The following is a 19,699-nucleotide window of genomic DNA, read 5'->3' as shown; positions in this document are numbered from 1 at the left end:
AGCTAGATTTCCTGCTTGAAACCTCATTAACTAGGTGACTGTCCTCCACTCATATGGATACAACTAGCCAAGTACCAGTCATATAAAAGTTTATTTTAAAAACTAATTAACATGTGATATTATCCATGAAATTTTCAGTGATTTCACTCCCATTTACCAATGCTAAAATCTTTTGGGGAGATTTCCCCGAAGTGCAGCATGCACTCCACTGATGGAGAACTGAAATGGTTTAAGCAGTACACAGATGGATATTTCAAAGGTTAGTAGTTTTTATATGTACAGTTATAATTGTTGTCTCTTTATGGTAGAGGATGCTGGTTTGTTTTTTTTAATTTCTAATTTTAACTTCACGTTTATTTCTAAAATAAATCGAAGCAAAAATAGGGTAAAAACCCAAATGAATAATAATACAGGAGGTATTTGAGCAAGGCCAAGATTGTAAAGGTGGGACAAGGAGGAATAAAGTTTAGAAAGTCACACTGAGCTAACATGACAGCTCTCGGTCATCACCGCCTCTCGTTCACACAGCCCTGATTTTGAACATGTATTGTGAACATGCTTTTTCTTCTTCATCATCGTGCCTACAATTTACTGTGTATCAGTTCCCCAAGAACAAGCTTTTCCGTGGACTTTGCACTGCCCACGCTCCTACACCCCTCCTTATTTGACGTTCATGCCCTGTGCTAGGGAAGACTAAACCCCTGATTCTTCTTAGAAGCCAGAGGAGAGAGACGACGCCTCTGACTGACTGTCAAGGAATCTCTCTACATCAAATGACTTTATTATTATTTGGTTTTTTGAAAACTCTGAGATAGTAGGAGAAAGAAAAAGTCAGTCTAAACCAGATTGGTCAAAGAGAATAAATGAGCTGATATCTATGAAAACTTGGCAAAACTTGAATTTCTTTTGCCTGTGAAGATAAATAAGGTTATTGGCTCTTTTGTCTCTGTCTTTAAAACGGGAATGGTGGATTCTGAAAGAGTTGAGATTCATCTTCGTGCTCTGTGCATTGTGTTACCTGGATAAGTACACAAATAGCATTTAAATAGTAAGACCCTGACTTTCTATGCCTTGTAGAAATTATACTTCTCTGAAAGTTGATGGTAAGGACATTTGTCATCCAATATTATCAATTTTTCTAGACATTTCTATGGGTTATTTGGGGTAATTTAGAAGGCAGTGTTTTATGTTGTCTAAATATAAACTGCAATATTCATTTTAGAACTGTAGATGATGTATTTGGCATTCAAACACTGGCAAGCAGAACAATTTCCAAGCATTTAAATTCAGTGATTAAATCAATTAAATTTAGAAACAAGAAAAGGATTTCATGCTGCATTATTATACCTGAATCTTAAAATTGTTGAAAAAAGATTATGGCATTTGAGATGTTATATTTCAAAAAAATACCTGCATATACTAATACCATGATAATTTTATTGGTTGAAAATAGATAGATCCAAACATTTGGTTTGCTCTCTAGTAAACTTTATGGAGATGTCTCTCATGAGTTCCTAATTGTACGTTTTCAAACTACCTCCTTTGAAAATTTCCAGCAGTGGTTAATGCAAATAATATCACATACTTGATAAAACTATCTAAATATCTAAGTTTCTGTTTGCAATTGTATATTGAATCATACACCTGGATGTCTTAATGTGATAGCTCCCTATTTTTACAAAAGGCACGCTTTTAAAGTATAAGACAGTAATAAAGAATTAAGGGATATAAAATGTATTTCTTGTACATAAAAACAGGTATGTATTTTTGAAATATAAGACTGTGTACTCTTATCTTTGGCTTAGCTGTCCTATAAAAGCATATATATTATGAATAAGCATTTATGAAATTCCTATTTGTCATGGCACTATAAGACTGCAGAGAAACTGCTAGCCTCCTAAAAATTTGGAAATCAGAAACCATAAATATGAGTAAATGATTATTTATGAACAATTGAAACATCCGATGGCAGTCTTTAGAACTAGCATCGTTGTCCTTTTTCCCCATGTCCAACAGTCAGATTTTCAAAATCTGACATGCAGTATTCTAGAAACAAAGTCTGGCATGTAGTATAATTCTGGGAACAAAATCTGACATGTCGGATAATTCTAGAACTTCTTATAGTAAAATTGGTAAGTCCACATAATCATTTCGATATAAACAGACAAGTAATCATTTAAACAGGTAAGTGGTGTTTTCTAATACATAAATGAGATTGTTGCTATTAAGGGTTTATTCTGGAAAACAGATTGAAATAGGAAAATGGAGAAAATTCAAATAATAGGTAAGTAGGAAAAGGCAGAACAATGAATCTGGGAAAACTTGAAACAAATTGGATTTTTGTAGCAGTCGCATTTTGAAAAATATGTGAGCTGGCAATCAATCTAGTAAATGCAAAAGGAGAGGGATTTGTTTATTTGAGGTTTTAAATCAAAGCTCAGCTGTTACCTTCTGACTTCTGAGGCTGAATACCTTCTTTATTTTCAAATGCTAATGCTATTCTGATACCCTTCTACATTTCTAGCTATTGATTTTAATTGCAACTTCAGAGAAAGATGGAAAATATAAATGCTCTAATGGGTCATTTTCTCTATGAGGTTGATGTCTAATACCAGTGATAAAAGGACCATCTTACTTGTTTCTGTGACATAGTATCCAACCCTGAGTCTGTTGAAAATTATAGCAGGTCATCTACCCAGGCTAAGGATGCATTATAATTCTAAGTAAATTTAACTTACGCAGTGGTGGAAATATAAAATATATTTCCAAGTTAAATAAATATTGACTGATTATATAAGCCTCAACTAATTAAATAATACTTGTAGAGTTTGCTTTCAAATAGCAGTAACATGAAGTTCCTATATATGAGGCCATTCTTAGAAGTTTCCTAAATATAAAGTTCTACAGTAATCTTGCCAGTTGACAATGATAATTTAAAACTCATGTAATAGATGTGCCCCAGGGAACGTAAAATAATTTTTCCTATAATGAGGATATATGGCAATAGTTAGAATTTTTAAAAGAATAGTAAACATGAAAGAACTATCAAAAAGATATAAAACCAACTACAAAAATTGTTAAAACCTGAGTCATGGTTCCTTTTTTTTTCCATTGGTATTAAAAATCATATTTTCTTTTCCATCAAGATAGAAAATAATAACCAAGAAAAACTAATCTCATTGAGAATGAAATTTCAATTGCACCATCTTGTGGAATGACACCTTATTTAGAGATTTCAAGTCATACCAGGAGAGATATTAGACTTGTATTTTGCCTTTATTTATAAGTATTTTTCTAGTTACTTTAATGGAGGTGAGGAAACCACAACAATCTATCATCTGGTTCTTGCACTCATTCCTTTAACTACCAAAGGGTGGCATAGGTGGTCCATTAGGGAGCAAAGAGAACTTTTTCTTGAAAAGAATTAAATTCCACCACCTACTTAATTATCTTTGAGCTGTATGAATTTGAGTTAACCAAAGCAACTAACCACTGGAGTTTCATTGCCATGAATTTAGTTTTCATCAATAAAGTCTTTTATTATATAGAGCTAGTTAACATATCAGTAGTAGCTTATTAGACAGTATCCAGCCAACTGTTTTTTTTTTTTTTTAAGATTTTATTTATTTATTTGACACAGAGAGAGAGACACAGCGGGAGAGGGAACACAAGCAGGGGGAGTGGGAGAGGGAGAAGCAGGCTTCCCGCCCAGCAGGGAGCCCGATGCGGGGCTCGATCCAAGGACGCCGGGATCACAACCTGAGCCGCAGGCAGTTGCCTAACAACTGAGCCACCCAGGCGCCCCAACCAGCCAACTATTTTTGTAGAAGTTGATAGAGATTCATATAGATCATCATTCCCTCCATTTGGATAATTATCCTCCTGGCTTAATAAGAATAGTTCTATTGTTCTTTTTTTGGTAAACTGTGGATTTATAAACTTAGGGGTTTTTTGGTGTCTATTTTAGGCAGAGTCTCTTGGCTGCTGTACAGTAAACCTATTAATCAGAGTAAGGTAAAAACCGAGGCCTAAATGTTATAAGGGTGACAGTCATTTGAAATAAGACTAATAATCTCCATGGATAAACATGACTAATTTAAATGAGCCCTGGGGAATTTTTTTAGAAAGTTCAAATGCCTGATGAATACTGCACTGTTATTCTAATTATCTCGTAATATGACATAAAGTAACAATCTCACTTCATCCTTTTATTTACAAAGCTGCTCCCATTATCATTATATTTTACCTGTTCAAGCTCTGAAAGATTGCTCCTCATTGAGAGATTCATTAAAAGAGAATAATTATATTATATTTCACAGATTGGCTGAAAGAAAATGTATCTTTGAACAATTCCATTTCCCTGAACAGTTGTTCATTTCAAGGTGGAAGACAGGTCTATTAAGTACCTTCTACCCTTTTTAAACATGTCAAAGCTAACCATTAATACTGAAATTAGTAATTTGGTTCTGATTTAATGAAAGAATCAGCTGCTATTTGTAGAACTCAATTTCTGTGGCTGAGAAAAACACAGTGTTTTCAAAATATTGAATAACAAAATATATTTAAGAATCTTTTTATGCACAATGATTTAAATTCATCTCTTTTCTCATGGTTAAATCCCTTAGCATACTGACTTTTTTCCCTGCTGATGATGCTTGAGAATATGTACTTCTCCATCCAAAAAACTACATAAGACATTTTCTGAGTATGTGACATTCAGATTTTCAGAGTATCTTGTTAGATGAATAGTAAGAGAGAAAATCAACCAATATAATGAACATTTAGTTTTTAAACTTACTGCAAGAAAGGTTCATGGGATTTGTGATTAAATGTCTTATCAAAATTAAAAAGAGAGTCATGTGCACAAAAATGTGACTTCAGTAAAAATTAGGTCTGACACAAGTCACTTCATATTTAAACATTTCGGTGTTGTGCAAAAAGCTATCCATGGTCACATGCAAGTAAATACCTTAACTCTTATCTTAATGTTCTCTAGTAAATAATTAAGCAGTAATGAAATAATATATTAATCATTGATGGTTTTGCCAAGCTTTTTGTACTTGATTATAAGCACTTTCTTCCCTAAGAGTCCTTGCATTATAGTCTTTTCTTAACATTGCCCTGCCAGCTCACTAAAATAGAAGTACCAGGATAGCTAGTGCGCAGAGTGGGAAGCAAGGAAAGGAGTAAACCATCTTTTACCCAGGATAAAAGTATAAAAAATGTTATTTGATTTTTAAAAGACAGTAACTGTATCAAATTTAAATACCAATTTTAACCATGTGTAGGATTTGAAGAGCTCTCAGAGAGATGAAAGGCATTAACTGTACCATTTTAGAAGTGTGTAACTAAAATATACTGACATATTAGCAGGGCTGTTTTGAGTCAGAGGTTGAGTCTGAGGTTTTGTACACTTTTGTAGTTAGGTGTTATTTATAATTCTTCATTAATGTGTTTTCTGTCTTTTTATTAATTAATCTTGTTCTAAAGGAATTGTATAAGATCTTTATCTTGTTAAAATAGATCAGTTTAGATCTCTATTGCATTTTTTTGTTTTTCATTTTTACTGTTCGGCTTCTGAATATTTTATATGTTGCCTTTGTAAACTTTTCATCCAAATGTTCATACAGAAGTCAACAATTAAAAAGGAACTCTAAACAGTTGACTTCATTCCTGAAGAAGGGAATGAATATGGTATGGTAGATTTATGGTAAATCCTGAAATTTATGGTGTTTATCATGAAATTTAACTTCCTTTGCAAATCAAGAAACTATTCAGTTATCCAAAATATTACAAACAAACATTAGTTTAGGCATAAAAGTTGAATTAAACTAAAAAACAATCTGACATTTTAAATGTCTCTGATGAGGGTTTAATAAATCAGGATATTTACTAGTGAGTACTCACAGAAAATGCCTTTATCAGTTATGTGTTGTGACACAGTTTGTGTGTGTAAGTGCATGTGTGTTTGTGTGGTGTGTATGTGCCTGTATGGGTGTGCATATATACTGAATTCATTAATGGGGAAAGAATAATGGGCATGCAGATTACAAAATGATGCGTGGTAGAAAAACATCTCTTGAACACAAATTATTTTGGAAGTTCCAATCAGAAAACTAGGAAACCAAATGAAGCATTGTTTTAAGAGGAAAATAACTTTTATTTTTGTTTTAATAGCAGAAGAGACAGTGATAGTAAAACATGTTCTCTAAACATTTTCCCAGGGAAGTACAAATCATTATCCCAAGGGAAGAGGAGGATGAAAACAGGTAGAAGGGAATTCCCTTTTTTGTCTTACTTTCCTTTTCTTCTACTACACGTCATCCTTGGAGAATAATGCCCTCTTCAGATTTCATCATTCTTCCTCCTCCATATGAGAGGGCTCATTCTAGAATGATCCTGCCCCTGTAGCTAAACAACTTACTCCCTTGATTGGCTCTTGTAGCAAATTTACATCTACTCATGGATCGGAAGACAGTAGCTTCTAAAGGTCTGTAGGAAAATTTTGTTCCAATACTGTAATGACTGTGTGTGTGATACTTTTTTTTGCATTTTTAAAACTGAGACGTACTTGACATACAATACTGTGTAAGTTTAAGTTACACCACTTGTTGGTTTGATACACTTATATATTACAATAGGATTACCACTGTAGAGTTAGCTAACACCTCTGTCACATTAAATAATTAAGATCCAGTCTTTTAGCAACTTTGAAGTTTATAGGATGTACTGTTGACTATGCTGCAGTGATTTTTCTTTCTCTTTTCGTTCTCTATCTTCCAATGATAAAAAGAAGTTATATTCCATGAGAAGAAAAGAAGCAAAGGAATTCGTATCACAGCAGTTGTTGGTCTTACATAGAATCCTCATCTTCATCTAGGCTCTCTTCTTCCTATTTTCTTTTCAAGTCAGCAGCCTCTCAAGGGAAAGACTTTTGACAGGGACATAAGGCCAGTGAATTTCTTTTCTTTTTTATTTTAAGATTTTATTTATTTATTTTACAGACACAGCGAGAGAGGGAACACAGCAGAGGGAGTGGGAGAGGGATAAGCAGGCTTCCCGTGGAGCAGGGAGCCCCATGCAGGGCTCGATCCCAGGACCCTAGGATCATGACCTGAGCTGAAGGCGGATGCTTAATGACTGAGCCACCCAGGCGCCCCGGCTAGTGAATTTCTTGAGGCTGGCTTTAGTTTCTAGCTTTCAATTCAATAGGTGCATGGCTATAACAAGTGCTTTGGTAAAAAAGAGAAAGAAATTCATTATCTCAGACCAGTTATTAACTTGGCCAAGTCTGTTTCCTAACCTGTGTAAATGGAGATAATCGTTTCTGATTTTTTTTACCTTATAGGGTGATTTGTACATTTCAATACATTTCAAATAATTTACTATAGAAATGTAAGATGGCCTTATTATTATTTCATCAACTTAAAAATAGTACAAGACTATCACTAGAATTAGCGTGAAGCACTTCTAGTATTTGGCCAGCATTTGTGAGAGAGGAGGCCAAGATTAAGTGGTCATTCTCTACCTATGGAACCAGTAACCCTTCTAAGAATGAATTCTGACACCACAAAATTATAAGTAAATAGGATCTCTATTTCAGATCATGACAAATGTTTCCTTTTCTGAAAAACTGCATTATGATTAAGCAGTGAAGTTCTCAATACTTGCAATCTTTAAAGGAGAAGTAAGGTACTGACTGCATTCGGAGGCACCTTTGAATTAAAAGTTATTTATCATCCCTTCCCAAGAAAGGCACAATTCCTGTTAGAATGCTTATACCAATAGAAGTTAATTAAAATACAGTTGACTCTTCCCAGGTGTTAAAATGAGTGAAATATTTAACTGATGCCTGTCGGGTTAGTTTCTTCCTGTCTACTCATTTGTTACTTCCTTCCTCCTGGTGAATCATGGAATACATTGTTTACTTTCTGCATTCCCTTTGCTTGTACGTCTTTCATCTCTCACGTTCTTACAAAGATTGTAAAATTGTGGTGCCCATAGTTCTGATTCCTTGGGAGCCTTATAAGCCAATTGCCCATGACCACTTCCCATTGATTTTGCAGCAAAGACAAGTCACCTTAGCAACCAGTCCAGACTGTGCTTGCTGCTCTTAAATTTCGGTTTCCCTCTTGGTGGTACAAAGCGTTACTTGTGATTCACCATGAAGTTTATAAGAGCCCTTTCTAAAGTAGGCTGTACTGGAAAGCACAAGCGGCCTAACAAATTAATGACCTTGTGAGGTGCTGCCTGCTGGGGTGAAAATAAATTGGAAGGGAGGACAGGGGGCAGGTAATGGGCCCTAGCAAGGCTGCAAAACTCTTTTCAAACTGGCACTGACTGTGTGCCAATAGATGTGGCAATAACTGTCAACAAGATTTATGGCCCTTGAAGACTGACTCCATAAGAAGGGAAAGTTGAAGGAGTTCTATGATTTTGTTTCAAGTTTAGTGCATCCTGCTTTTGAACAACTCTTTCTGGGCAGCAGAGATGAAATCTCATGGCATGAATTCTCAGGGAAGACTTTTGCATGGTCTAAAGACTTTGAATCTTTATTTTAGTGTTCCTGCATGTGTTGTGTTATTGTTGATGGTAATGTTGACGCTACTACTTTTAAATTAAAAAGGAAAAAGTCTCACAGAGTTAAAGTGTGGGGTGTCTAGGTTCTCATAAAATGTAGAAAGTATAATCATTGTTCCTATTCTTTTGCCATCACAGGATAAGTTTCAGTTGTCTCAAATGTCATTGCCTGCCCTTCCTGGACAACCTACGGTAGATTATGTGTTTGGGAGTAATTAAGTCCCTTCAAAAAGTAATTTTCTATTGTTCTATTTCCATTATTGCTGGTGTCATGTCTTAAATGTAGCATTCTTTCTCTGTAAACCCTATATATATATATATATATATATATATATATATATAAAATATACATATAACTCATAAATGATCAGTGAATGAACAGATTATGCTTTATTAACCCCCTCTTTTTTCTCAACCTATTTTCTTGATTAATTGCTGGTTTCTGTCTTCATTCAGAATTGTGTAGGAAGGGCAAAATTGTAAAGATTGAACAAAATGACGCTCAGCTCTTAAACTGAGCAAATTGATTACCCTGATTTTAAATCTTTTTTCCCTAAGGACAGTAGATAGGGGATTTTAAACCATTTTACATAGGGCTTTGTGTATTTAATGGACAGATAACAAAGACCAATCACATTAAGACAGAAATGTCAACATACACATAAGTCACTCGTTCAGTAGCTTAATATGTGCACTGCCAGTCTGCTTTGTGATTGCCTTCCTCATTCCACTCTAGTCCAATTGACCCTTTTGTTGCTCATCAAATACCCCAAGCATGATACTGCCTCAGAGCCTTTCCGGTGATATTCCCTCTCTTTGGAATGTTTTTTCCTCAAATTTTCACATAGTTTCACATGACTTCTCCCTTGCTTCTTGCAGGTCACTGTAAAAATATGCTCCCCTGGGAGAGAACTTCTCTGATCATTTTTCTAAAATACCATGAAGTCCCTCCTGTTCCCTAACCCTCCCACTATGTGTTATCCTTCTTAAAAACTTGAACCCTTTAATGAACTCTAATATTTGCACAGAAAAGTGCACGTGTCATACATGTACAGTTGATGCATTTTGACAAAGTGAACACATCTATTGACCCACTGTCCCAGATCGAGAAATAGAATACCAACACCACAGAAGCACCCATCCCCTAGCACATGCCCTACTTCTGAGTTCTGTTGCTACGAATTTAAGTTCTGCTGGTTTTTGAATTTGATATAAGCAGAATCATATAGCATATATTCATTTATGTCTGGCTTCTTTAATTTCATATTTTCATTATTTGGTAGTAACCATTATATGAGTAAACAGTTACTGTGTTTTTATTTTTCCAGCATGGAGCTGTTATAAATAAAACCACTGTGAACATTATTGTACAGGTCTTTAGATGTGTACATGTATTTCTTTTTGGTATAGACTGAAGAAAGAAAGTTTCTGGGTCATGGGGTATATGTATGTCCAATTTTCTTAGATACTGCTAAAAGCGGTTGTATGGATTTACACTCCAGCCAGTGGATCTGAGGCTTTCAGATGCTGCATACCCTCAGCAACACTTTGGATGATGAGTCTTTTAAATTTAGCCATTCTAGTTTATTGTGTTTTATGTGACAGAGTTACTGGATATCCTCTTTTTTGAAATGTATGTCAAAATCTTTTGTCAATTTTTTTTTAATTGGCTTTATCCCTATCTACCTATTTGTATTTGAAAAACTAGAGTCTTTATTGGCTCTGTGGGTTGCAACTATATTCTCCCACTTTGGCTTGCCTATTTACTTTGTTAGTGGCATCTTTTGAAAATCACACCTTAATTTTATTCAAGTCCAGTGTATTAATTTATTCCTTTTTGATTATTACTTTTAAATCTGTGGTTAGTTTTAAATTTAAATTTGTTGAACATCTCTGTTATTTTTTTCTTTTAAATCTGTTGAACATCTCTGTTATTTCCGAGACGCTTTATTTGTTTAACTTCAACTTTTTTTTTTTAAGATTTTATTTATTTATTTGTTAGAGAGAGAGAGAGAGAGAGAGAAAGCGCACAAGCAGGGGGAATGGCTGGCAGAGGGAGAAGCAGACTCCCTGCTGAGCAAGGAGCCTGATGCGGGACTCAATCCCGGAACCCTGGGATCATGACCTGAGCTGAAGACAAGATGCTTAACTGACTGAGCCACCCAAGCATCCTAACTTCAACTTTTAAATGAAATTGATTTTTGAGCATGGTATAAGATCCAGGCCAGGAATATTATTTGTCAGATAATCAATTTACATAGCACTGATTACTGAAAAAATTCCTACCCCATTTATTACTGGTAATATAATCTTGATTCACATGTCCATTTGTGTGTCGATTTATTTCTGGATTCTCTATTCTGCACTAAAATTAAGCATACTTTTTCTATAATGTCAGATAATAAATATTTTAAGCTTTGGGGTCATATGCTCTTTGTTGTACCTACTCTACTCTGTCACATTAGCACAAAAGCAATCAGAGACAATACCTAAATGGCTGTGTTCCAATAAAACTTTACTTACAAAAATAGGCAGCAGGCCAGATTTGGCCCAAGGCTGCAATTTGCTGAAACAGTTCAACACCATTGCTCTATTTATCAATCCCAAATGCTAATCTGTGCTGTCCTAATTAATGTTTTATTCTTCAGGAACATATCCTTTACATTTTTCTGACACAGTTTAGAATCAGCTTGTTAATTTCTCCCCTCTAAAAAAATGAATAAATAATTGCAGAGATTTTGATTGGAATTGCACTGATGATTTAGGGAAAATTGACATCTTTATGGTTTGTGTTTCTCAGTTCAGAACATGGTATATCTTTACATTGATTTAGGTCTTTCTTAATTTCTCATGATACTGGTTTATAGTTTTCCATGTAGTCTTCTTATGCCTAGATATTTGATATTTTTGTATGCTATTCTAGTTAATATGTTTTCCAACATTTACTTTGTAATTGCCCTTTACTGTCATACAGATACAAAACTTTCTAAAGCCAGTTATCGGTGGATTTTAAATATATGTAATCATGTCATATATGAGTGATGAAAGTTTTATTTTTTTCTTTTTCTATTCTTAGACTGTGTCATCATTTTTCTTTTTCTTATTTCCCTAGTTAATATTTCCAATACAGTGCTGGATACAAGTGGTGATAGTGGACATTAATAGGTGGGAGGGCAGATTCCAATATTTCACCATTCATCTGATGTTTCCCTTGTACTTTTATAGTTTCACTTTAGCAGATTAAAGATTTCCCCTTTAAGTGTACTAAGTTTCCATTACAAATGGGTATTGAATTTTACCAAATTATTGTTTTGTATCTATTGAGAGAACCATACAAATTTGCTTTTCCATTCTGTGAATGTGGTGAATTACCTTGCTTAATATTTATTTATTTATTATTTATTTATTTATGTTTCGATTTTAAGGCAATTGTGTATTCCTTAAATAAATCTAATTTGGCATGATGTATTACCTTCCTTACACAGTACCGGCTTGAATTTACTAATAATAGTTTTAGGATTTTTACATCGATTTTCATGAGAATTGTCAGTAATTATTTTTCTTATAGTATCATCATTAGATTTAGTTAACAAGGTTAACTAAGGCTATTGTGCTGGCCTCAAAATACAAGTTAGGGAGTATACAGTCCTACTGTATTCTCTGAAGCCATTTACACTCAAGGTTTTCTTTTTGGGAAGGTTTAAAAAGTCAATTATTTTAAAAATATATTTAACACTGTATAAAAAGTCAATTATTTAAAAAGTATATTTAACACTGTATAAATTTCCATATTTTCTCTTGTTTCACTTTTGGGAAGCATTGTTTTTCTAAGAATGTGTGCTATGTGCATTTTCAAATATATTGCCATAAAATTGTTCCAGGTATCCTCTGATTTTCTCATTAACATCTGTATTATATTTATTGATGCAGCTTTTTATTGCTTACCTTTATAATATGTTTTTCTTCCTCCTATTTTCTTTGATTTTAGTTTGCTCTTCTTTTTCTAACTTTCCGAGTTGGATACTTAGCTCATCGACTTCAGCTATTTTTCTTTTTAAATATATGCATTGATGACTCTGCATTGCCTTCTAAACTTGCCTTTAGTGCGATCCCTCAGATTTTGATGTTGTTTTATTATTGTTCTATTATCTTATTGTAATTTGACTTCTTTTTTGATCCATTGCTTTATTTCTAATAGTTTGAATAGCTTTTTGCTGTCTGTCATTGATTTCTAGCTTAATATCATTGTGGTCAGAAATGGCTGTAAGGGATTTCAGTCTTTCAGAATGTGGTAAGGCTTGCTTTACAGCCCAGCACATGATCAATGAGTATTTAATGTCACTGTGCTCACCAAAGCTTTTTTGGCTGTACTGATTTTGATCAGTTATGGATGGAGGTATTTTTTCATTATGATGATGTCTTAACATATTTTTCCTTATAGTTCTGCCAGTTTTTGTTTTGTTTATGCCAATGCTATATTTTAGGTGCATATATGTTTAAGACATGCATACTTAGAATGGTTTTTTTTGGTGGTATAATCCTTTTATCATTATGATATATCCCTCTTTATCTATAGTAATCTTTCTTACTTAAGACAATTTTATCTTATATTAGCATAGTGGGACTGCCTTTATTTGATTATCCTTGTGTTGTAAATCCTTTTCTATCCTTTATTCTTATTGTTTTTTGTATCATGTTAAGGTGTGTCTCTTATAGGCATCATATGGTTAGGTTTGTGTTTCCAAGACTGACAATACTATTATAAAGTATTTAATCCATTCATATTTAATATAATCATTGATATATCTATTATCTTTTAATTGTTTTTAATTTTTCTTATCTGTTTTATGTTCCTTTCCTCTCTTGTTTCATCTACTTTTGGATTAAAATAGTATTTTAATTATTCCATTTTCCTCTTTTGTCTTTTTAATTATACATTCTTTGGCAACATGGATATCCTTGATTTATAGAAGTCTAAAATATATTAGTATTTTTTTACTATTGCCTGACTTGTATGATATTTTTGTCACATTTAATTATTCATATATTGTAAAACACTATTATTATTATCAATCTCCCTTTACTTATATCAGCATATTTCCTGGAATTCAAGTATACTGTCTCTTAGATTGGATTCCTTGGACACTGTGAGACAGAGTTTCATGCAGAAAGTTTACTGGGGAAGAGTTTCAGAAGTTAACACCTTCAAGGAGTGAGGAAATCAAGTTTGGGAAGGTAGAGAGGCAGAACCACAAAGGCATTGCCACTGAGACCTCAAGGTGATCCTCCTGGACCTGTGACAGCCCTTTAGAGTCGTCCCAAATTGAGTCAAGATGATTGGGCTTTTGAATATTTTCTTTTTATTTTCTCTCTCTTCCACCCCACTCCACCCTCCCGCTGTGATGCTGTACTCTTAAGAATAACGTTTTCTAATTACAGGTGTTTAATTTCCTATTAAAATTTAGTCACACAGATCTTAGGACTTCCAGGCATTAAAAATGATGTACTGAGTGAAGTGAGGGGAGGAGAGGGCAGGTATATTGTTAGTAGTTACTTAGTTTCAAGCACTGTGCTAGGTGGTAGCCTTCCTATGAGATAGACAAATCCATCTTCATCTTAATGACTTCAGATTGAATTTAAGCTTGAAAGGAAATATAGCAGTTAGGTAGGATATAAGATGCTATAACAATGAGGTCCCAAAAGTATAGGGTTCCTACAGATTAGAAGTTTATTTCTCTCTCGCATAACTGTTCATAAATAGGCAGTTTAGGATTAGTAAGTGGCTCTGTCATCCTCAAGATGATGCTTCCATTTCTGATTCTGCTCCCTCTGCTGCCACTGTGTTTGCATCCCAGACAGCAAAGTCAGGGAAAGACAAGTTACTCTTTTCTTTTAATGACATAATCCAGAAGTGCTACACGTCATTTTTGCTCATATCCTTAAAATAGCAATGACTGAAATAGTATGGAAGTTTATTTCTCTTTCATGTAACTGTCTGAGGGTAAGCAGCCCAAGGGCCTCTACAGTGTTAGAAACCATATTTCTTTTTGTTATTCCATTTTCCCCCAGTGTTTGCCATTTTTTACATGGCAGAAGGTAGAAGGACCACATGGGTTCACATGTCCGCCAACAGAATTAGAAGAAAGGAGAAAGAGAGGACACCTCTTTTCTTGTTGTGACCATAATCCCAGAAGTGTTGATACTACTTCTGCTCTTATCCTATTGGCCAGAATTTGGTTACATGGCCAAAACTGGCTGCAAGAGAAGCGGGGAACTGTGCCTAGCTAAAACACTCTCTGTCATAGGAAGGCATTGTAGGGATTTGTGCAAGGCAGTGACACAATCTAATTTTTCAGAAGTTAATGTGGATGCTAAAGAGAAGTAGACTCAGAAGAGTAGGTACAAGAGTAGAAGCAGAAAAACCTGAGAGATAAAGGCAGCTTGGTCTAGGGTGGTAGCAGCAGAGGTGGTGAGAAGTAATCTGATTCAAGATATATTTTGAAATCTACTTTCACAAATCCTTAGCAGAATTTTCTGAGGTGTTTTATGTGAACTGTAACAAAAAAAGAGTAGTTGAGGATCTCTGGATGAATGGCTTCTTCAGGTCATTCAGGGTTCAGCTCAAACACTGAAGTTGTCCTTGATCTACTGCATCGTGGCAGTCACACTCTCCTATCATTCTGTTTTTTCTTCCTAGAACGTACCTCTAGCTGAAATTATCTTGTTTGGTCCTCTGTTTGCTTAATTATTTTCTGTCTCCTCCTACTAAAAGGTATGCTCCATGGAGTAGAAACTTTGTCTATCCTGTTCATTATTGTTGGCATATAGAACAATGTCTGGCACACAGTAGCCAGTATTTATTTAGTATTTTTTGAATGAATGAATAAGTTAAAATAGATCATTGGTATTTCTGAAGATGAAAGTAGAAGAAAAAAATTAAAGAATATAATAAGAAAAATGATGGAAATCAGAAATCTATACATTGAAGAGTCTACAGTGTTCTTTTAAAATGATTAAATATTGACCAATGCTGTCCTAACTTTTGTGAAGTTGTTATTCTAAAGTTTACAGTCTGTAAGTGCCCTAGTAGAAAAGTCAGGTTACTTTAAGGTTATTTTAAAAGAAGAAAGAATCATGCTAATCTCAAACCTCCTGGTAGCCTGATAGATAGCAACAACAACAAAAATAAAGTAAAATAAAAATAAATAATAAGCAATCCCCAGAGACTTAAGGGAGAAAGGGCTTGACTCAAAAATTCTAAAAATAAACTGTCATTCAAAGATGAAGAAATCTGGGAATATATCACCCATATTTGTCTTTTGGTATGAAAAGATATCAGTGGAGCCACTGAGCATGATTAGAATGAAATATTTATGAAAAGAGTGATGTTCAGGCATTAAGGATTATTGCAAGCACTGAAATATATTAAGCAAAATAAAGTGAACATTTTAATAATTATGGTTATAAAATACGTAAGTGTGAGAATTCTTGAAAGAAAAGCTGCACAGTGAAAATAGTAATAGAATATTAATTGACCAGCTTGAACAGATACCAAATTAAGAGTGGTTTAAACAAGATAAGAATTTATTTCTCCCTCTTGTAACAGTCTGATTACAAACAGTCCAAGGCTGACCTGGGCTCTATTCGTATGGTATTAGGAACCCAGCTTTTCTCTCTCTCGTTACTTCCCATCCCCCAGAGGGTGGCCGTCTTTCGCTTGGTTGAATGTGGCTCATCACCATGTCCACTGGGTCCATATTCTAGCAGCAAGAAAGGTCTTTGAAAGGGGTTGAAGAGTGGAGGTTACATTCCTCTCTTCCACTCATGTCTGATTAGTTGGCTACCTAGCAAAGAGCCTGGGAAACGTAGTCACTAGCTGGATGGCACATGTTGGGCTTTTGAACATTCTCATCAACCTATTGGACAGGCACTTCCTGAAAGGGAGAATAGGTCTGGTTGAAGCAGTTTTCAGGGAGCAATGACAAATCCTAGCAAGGAGGGCAGCTGTGAAGTGACCAGCAACCAGTATTCCTAGAAGTTGGGGGCAGCGTGCTTTGGTCATGAAATGAAGATTTGGGTGGGGCAACAGAATATCTAATCCACCCGTTGGACCATTCATTCCGCTTCATACAGTTTTTTCCAGGTAGGGACAACTTATGCAGGATTCAAGTTAGATGTTAGTTCCTGGGGAACTTATAAGAGATGTATTAATGAGATGAACAGAAATACTTGCTGCCACAGTTGATCCTGAGGCCACAACTAATACTTATGCTGATACTAATAACTAATACTAATGCTCTTCTTTCACCATCACTCATTCTAGCTCCTCCTTATTCAGCTAGCACCTCTGCTGGACCGGGTGGCTTATCTGATGCTTTTGCCCAGATCCTCATCTTTCCTAGGCCATGGATGCTGCAATTATTCACTGTTCATTAAAACAGATCATGGAAGCACCAGGATACAATACCGTGGATCACCGAAATATCAAACACATTGTTTCCTGCCCCCATTGTGTATCATTATGGTCCAACCTCCTCTGATGATTATACCAATTATCTCTGCCAGCATGCTGAATTCCTTTCTTAGCTCCTGGTCTCTCAGTTAACAAGAGTTAACAGACACTCCAGACACTGAAATGACTGAGTAGCAGCCAATGCTTAAAGTTCAAAGGGACTGTTACTGTGTCTCTTGGTGGAAATATTTTTCTCCTTCGGTACAAGGATCTCTAGTTTTGTAGAGCCTAAAGCTGCAGGGATGGGATGCACAAATTTCCCATGTGGGTTAGTAGGAGTGATGGTAAATAGGAGCACTTATACTTCCTTTCTTTGGTTTCTAGATCTGTGCATTCTACTTATTGGGAACAAAGTAATGATTATTGATTTAGGTGTCTAGAGGGTGGCACCTCACCCTTGTAGTATATCAGCTCCTGATTGGTACTTTGGCTGACTCTTTAAAAGGTATTTCACTCTTCTATCATTTCAGCATTTTCTTGGTGTTGTGATAACTAACTGGACCAGTATACTCTATGATCATATACCCTCTGCTCTATTTCCTTTGCTGAAAGAGGGATCTCTTGGACAAACAATGCTATGTAGTTTCCCCTATCAAGTAACTGGATCATTCTATCTATCTGGTTATATTGTGGAGGAAGCTCTGGGGTGAATGTTAATCTATGATACAGAGATCTTCAGACATTGTTCCCATTCCTTTAAATCCATGCATTAGGACCTTCTTTGGAACACGCTGTCCAGATATATGTAAGTCCATGTATTTTTTCACCTTGGGCTACTCCTCTTTTCACATGAAGGAAGAGCAGACATGCTTTGCAGAACTCTCCTCATTGGGAGAATTTTCTTTTACTACCATCCCTGAGAAGCCTGGGAGTAGAATAGCAGCCCATGTTCGATGCACATACACATAACAGGACAAACCATTTATGAACTATGCTTTGATTTTTTTCCTTTTCTGACATCCCAACACAAAAGTTGTAGGTGGGAGCTGAAGGAGAGTTGCTCATCCAGCAGTGGTGGGATCAAGGCTGCTTTCTCATGCACATGTTGTGCTTCTTGCCCTACCCATGTCTTACTTCCTTCTTGCAATGGATTTCTGACCTTATGGCTTGTCAGATCCTTCTAAAAGGATTAGAACAGAGGTTAAGAGAGTTAACAGACCCCCAGCCTAAAACTCTTTATGTTGCTGACTCTGTATGTTCCACATGGATCTAAACTTATTTTGCTTCTCCTTTCTTAAAGGAATAGAAATGAATGCATCTTCATTTCAGTGGCTTTGTATCTCATACCCATCTTACTCGGCTCCAGAAAAAATACCACATCTAATAAAGCAAATGCAATTGGGGTTACTATTTGGTAAAGTTTACAGTTATCCAGTCATATGCCACAGTCCATCCATTTTTTTAGGAGCTGCTAGACTGGTGTTATAAGTAGGATATACCACAGACTGTCACCTCTGCCTTCTTTAAATCACTATGGGTGGCAAGTATTGATAGCTTTTAAATACAGGACGAGAAACCACTGTGAGGAATCCACCAATTACCAGATATACAATCCAAAAACACCGTGGGCAATCTTGAAAAAGTCCACCTGGTGAATCTGTGGACTACCATGAGCCAGTGGCAGGCCCCAAACTCCATTTATTATCTGACTCCCATATACCTTCATTTCACTCGGGGGGTTATTGGATCATTTTGGGTCTTGACTGTGAATTTAACAATCTTTAAAAAGTTCTGGATGTTCTCCTTTATTTCATGCATAGTCGCTTGAGTAAATGACCTAAGGTCCTTTGGAGAAGGACTGAGAAATTGCTGCTTCATACTCTCATAGTATAACTGGGTCCTTCCTCTTAGAGATTTGATCTAGCCTGTAATCAAGAGTCTTCAATCAAAAGTCCGAGAATCAGCTCAGCTTTAGAAACTGGGCAAAAGATGGTGTCTTCGGGTGGGAAGAGAGGGGAGAGAGGAGGGAAACCTGCCCTTAGATTCTATTCTGAATTATTTTCATTGTATAAATTAAGCAACCCCCTTGGTGGCTGCCCATCTGTATTGCCTGTAGGAACTCTGTATTCTATTTATTTGCTCTTATCTTTTTTCTAAAGTTTAGATCCCATGTTTGCTGCTTCTGTCTTCCTGTTCATTGCAAGAATCACACTAATTTTTCTCCTGTCCATTAAGTGACACCTTATGGTATCTCTTATTTAGAGATTCTGTCATTCCCATTTTTATCAGGAATCCCAGTTCTGTAATATCATCTCTTGTCCTGACTACGGAAGTGGCTACTACTGAGCTTCTCAATGATACTGCTGTCCCTCCTCATAGAATATTCCTTACTGTTTGGTAAGTGGAGTGCTCCATGGTCTATCCTATCAATTATAGCTACCTGGACGGGCTTCTAGCCTTACATATGTATTTTTTCTCAGGCATACCGAGTACCCTGAGTCTTTTGATCCTTTTCTCCTTCATCTTCCATGGCAGTTCTGGAATTTCTACCTCACTTAGCATGGGTAATAAATTTTCCAAGCTTCTTAGCAGCTATTTACACTCTCTCTCAGGGTATATGACAGGGTTTTAAATCCTGTATCACAGGAGAGTGCTCCATATCAATTA

General features: G+C 35.5%; 1 protein-coding gene across 9 annotated transcripts in view; it reads left to right on the top strand.

The window, feature by feature from the left end:
• DGKB (diacylglycerol kinase beta) overlaps positions 1-19,699 on the top strand; it is a 714,841-nt gene that overhangs the window by 536,518 nt on the left and 158,624 nt on the right. The window lies entirely within an intron of this gene.

Source organism: Zalophus californianus, chromosome 12, assembly GCF_009762305.2.
Source record: "Zalophus californianus isolate mZalCal1 chromosome 12, mZalCal1.pri.v2, whole genome shotgun sequence".
Taxonomy (NCBI): Eukaryota; Metazoa; Chordata; class Mammalia; order Carnivora; family Otariidae; genus Zalophus; species Zalophus californianus.
The sequence above is the reverse complement of the archived record's forward strand: the minus strand, read 5'-3'. Positions and strand labels throughout refer to the sequence as shown.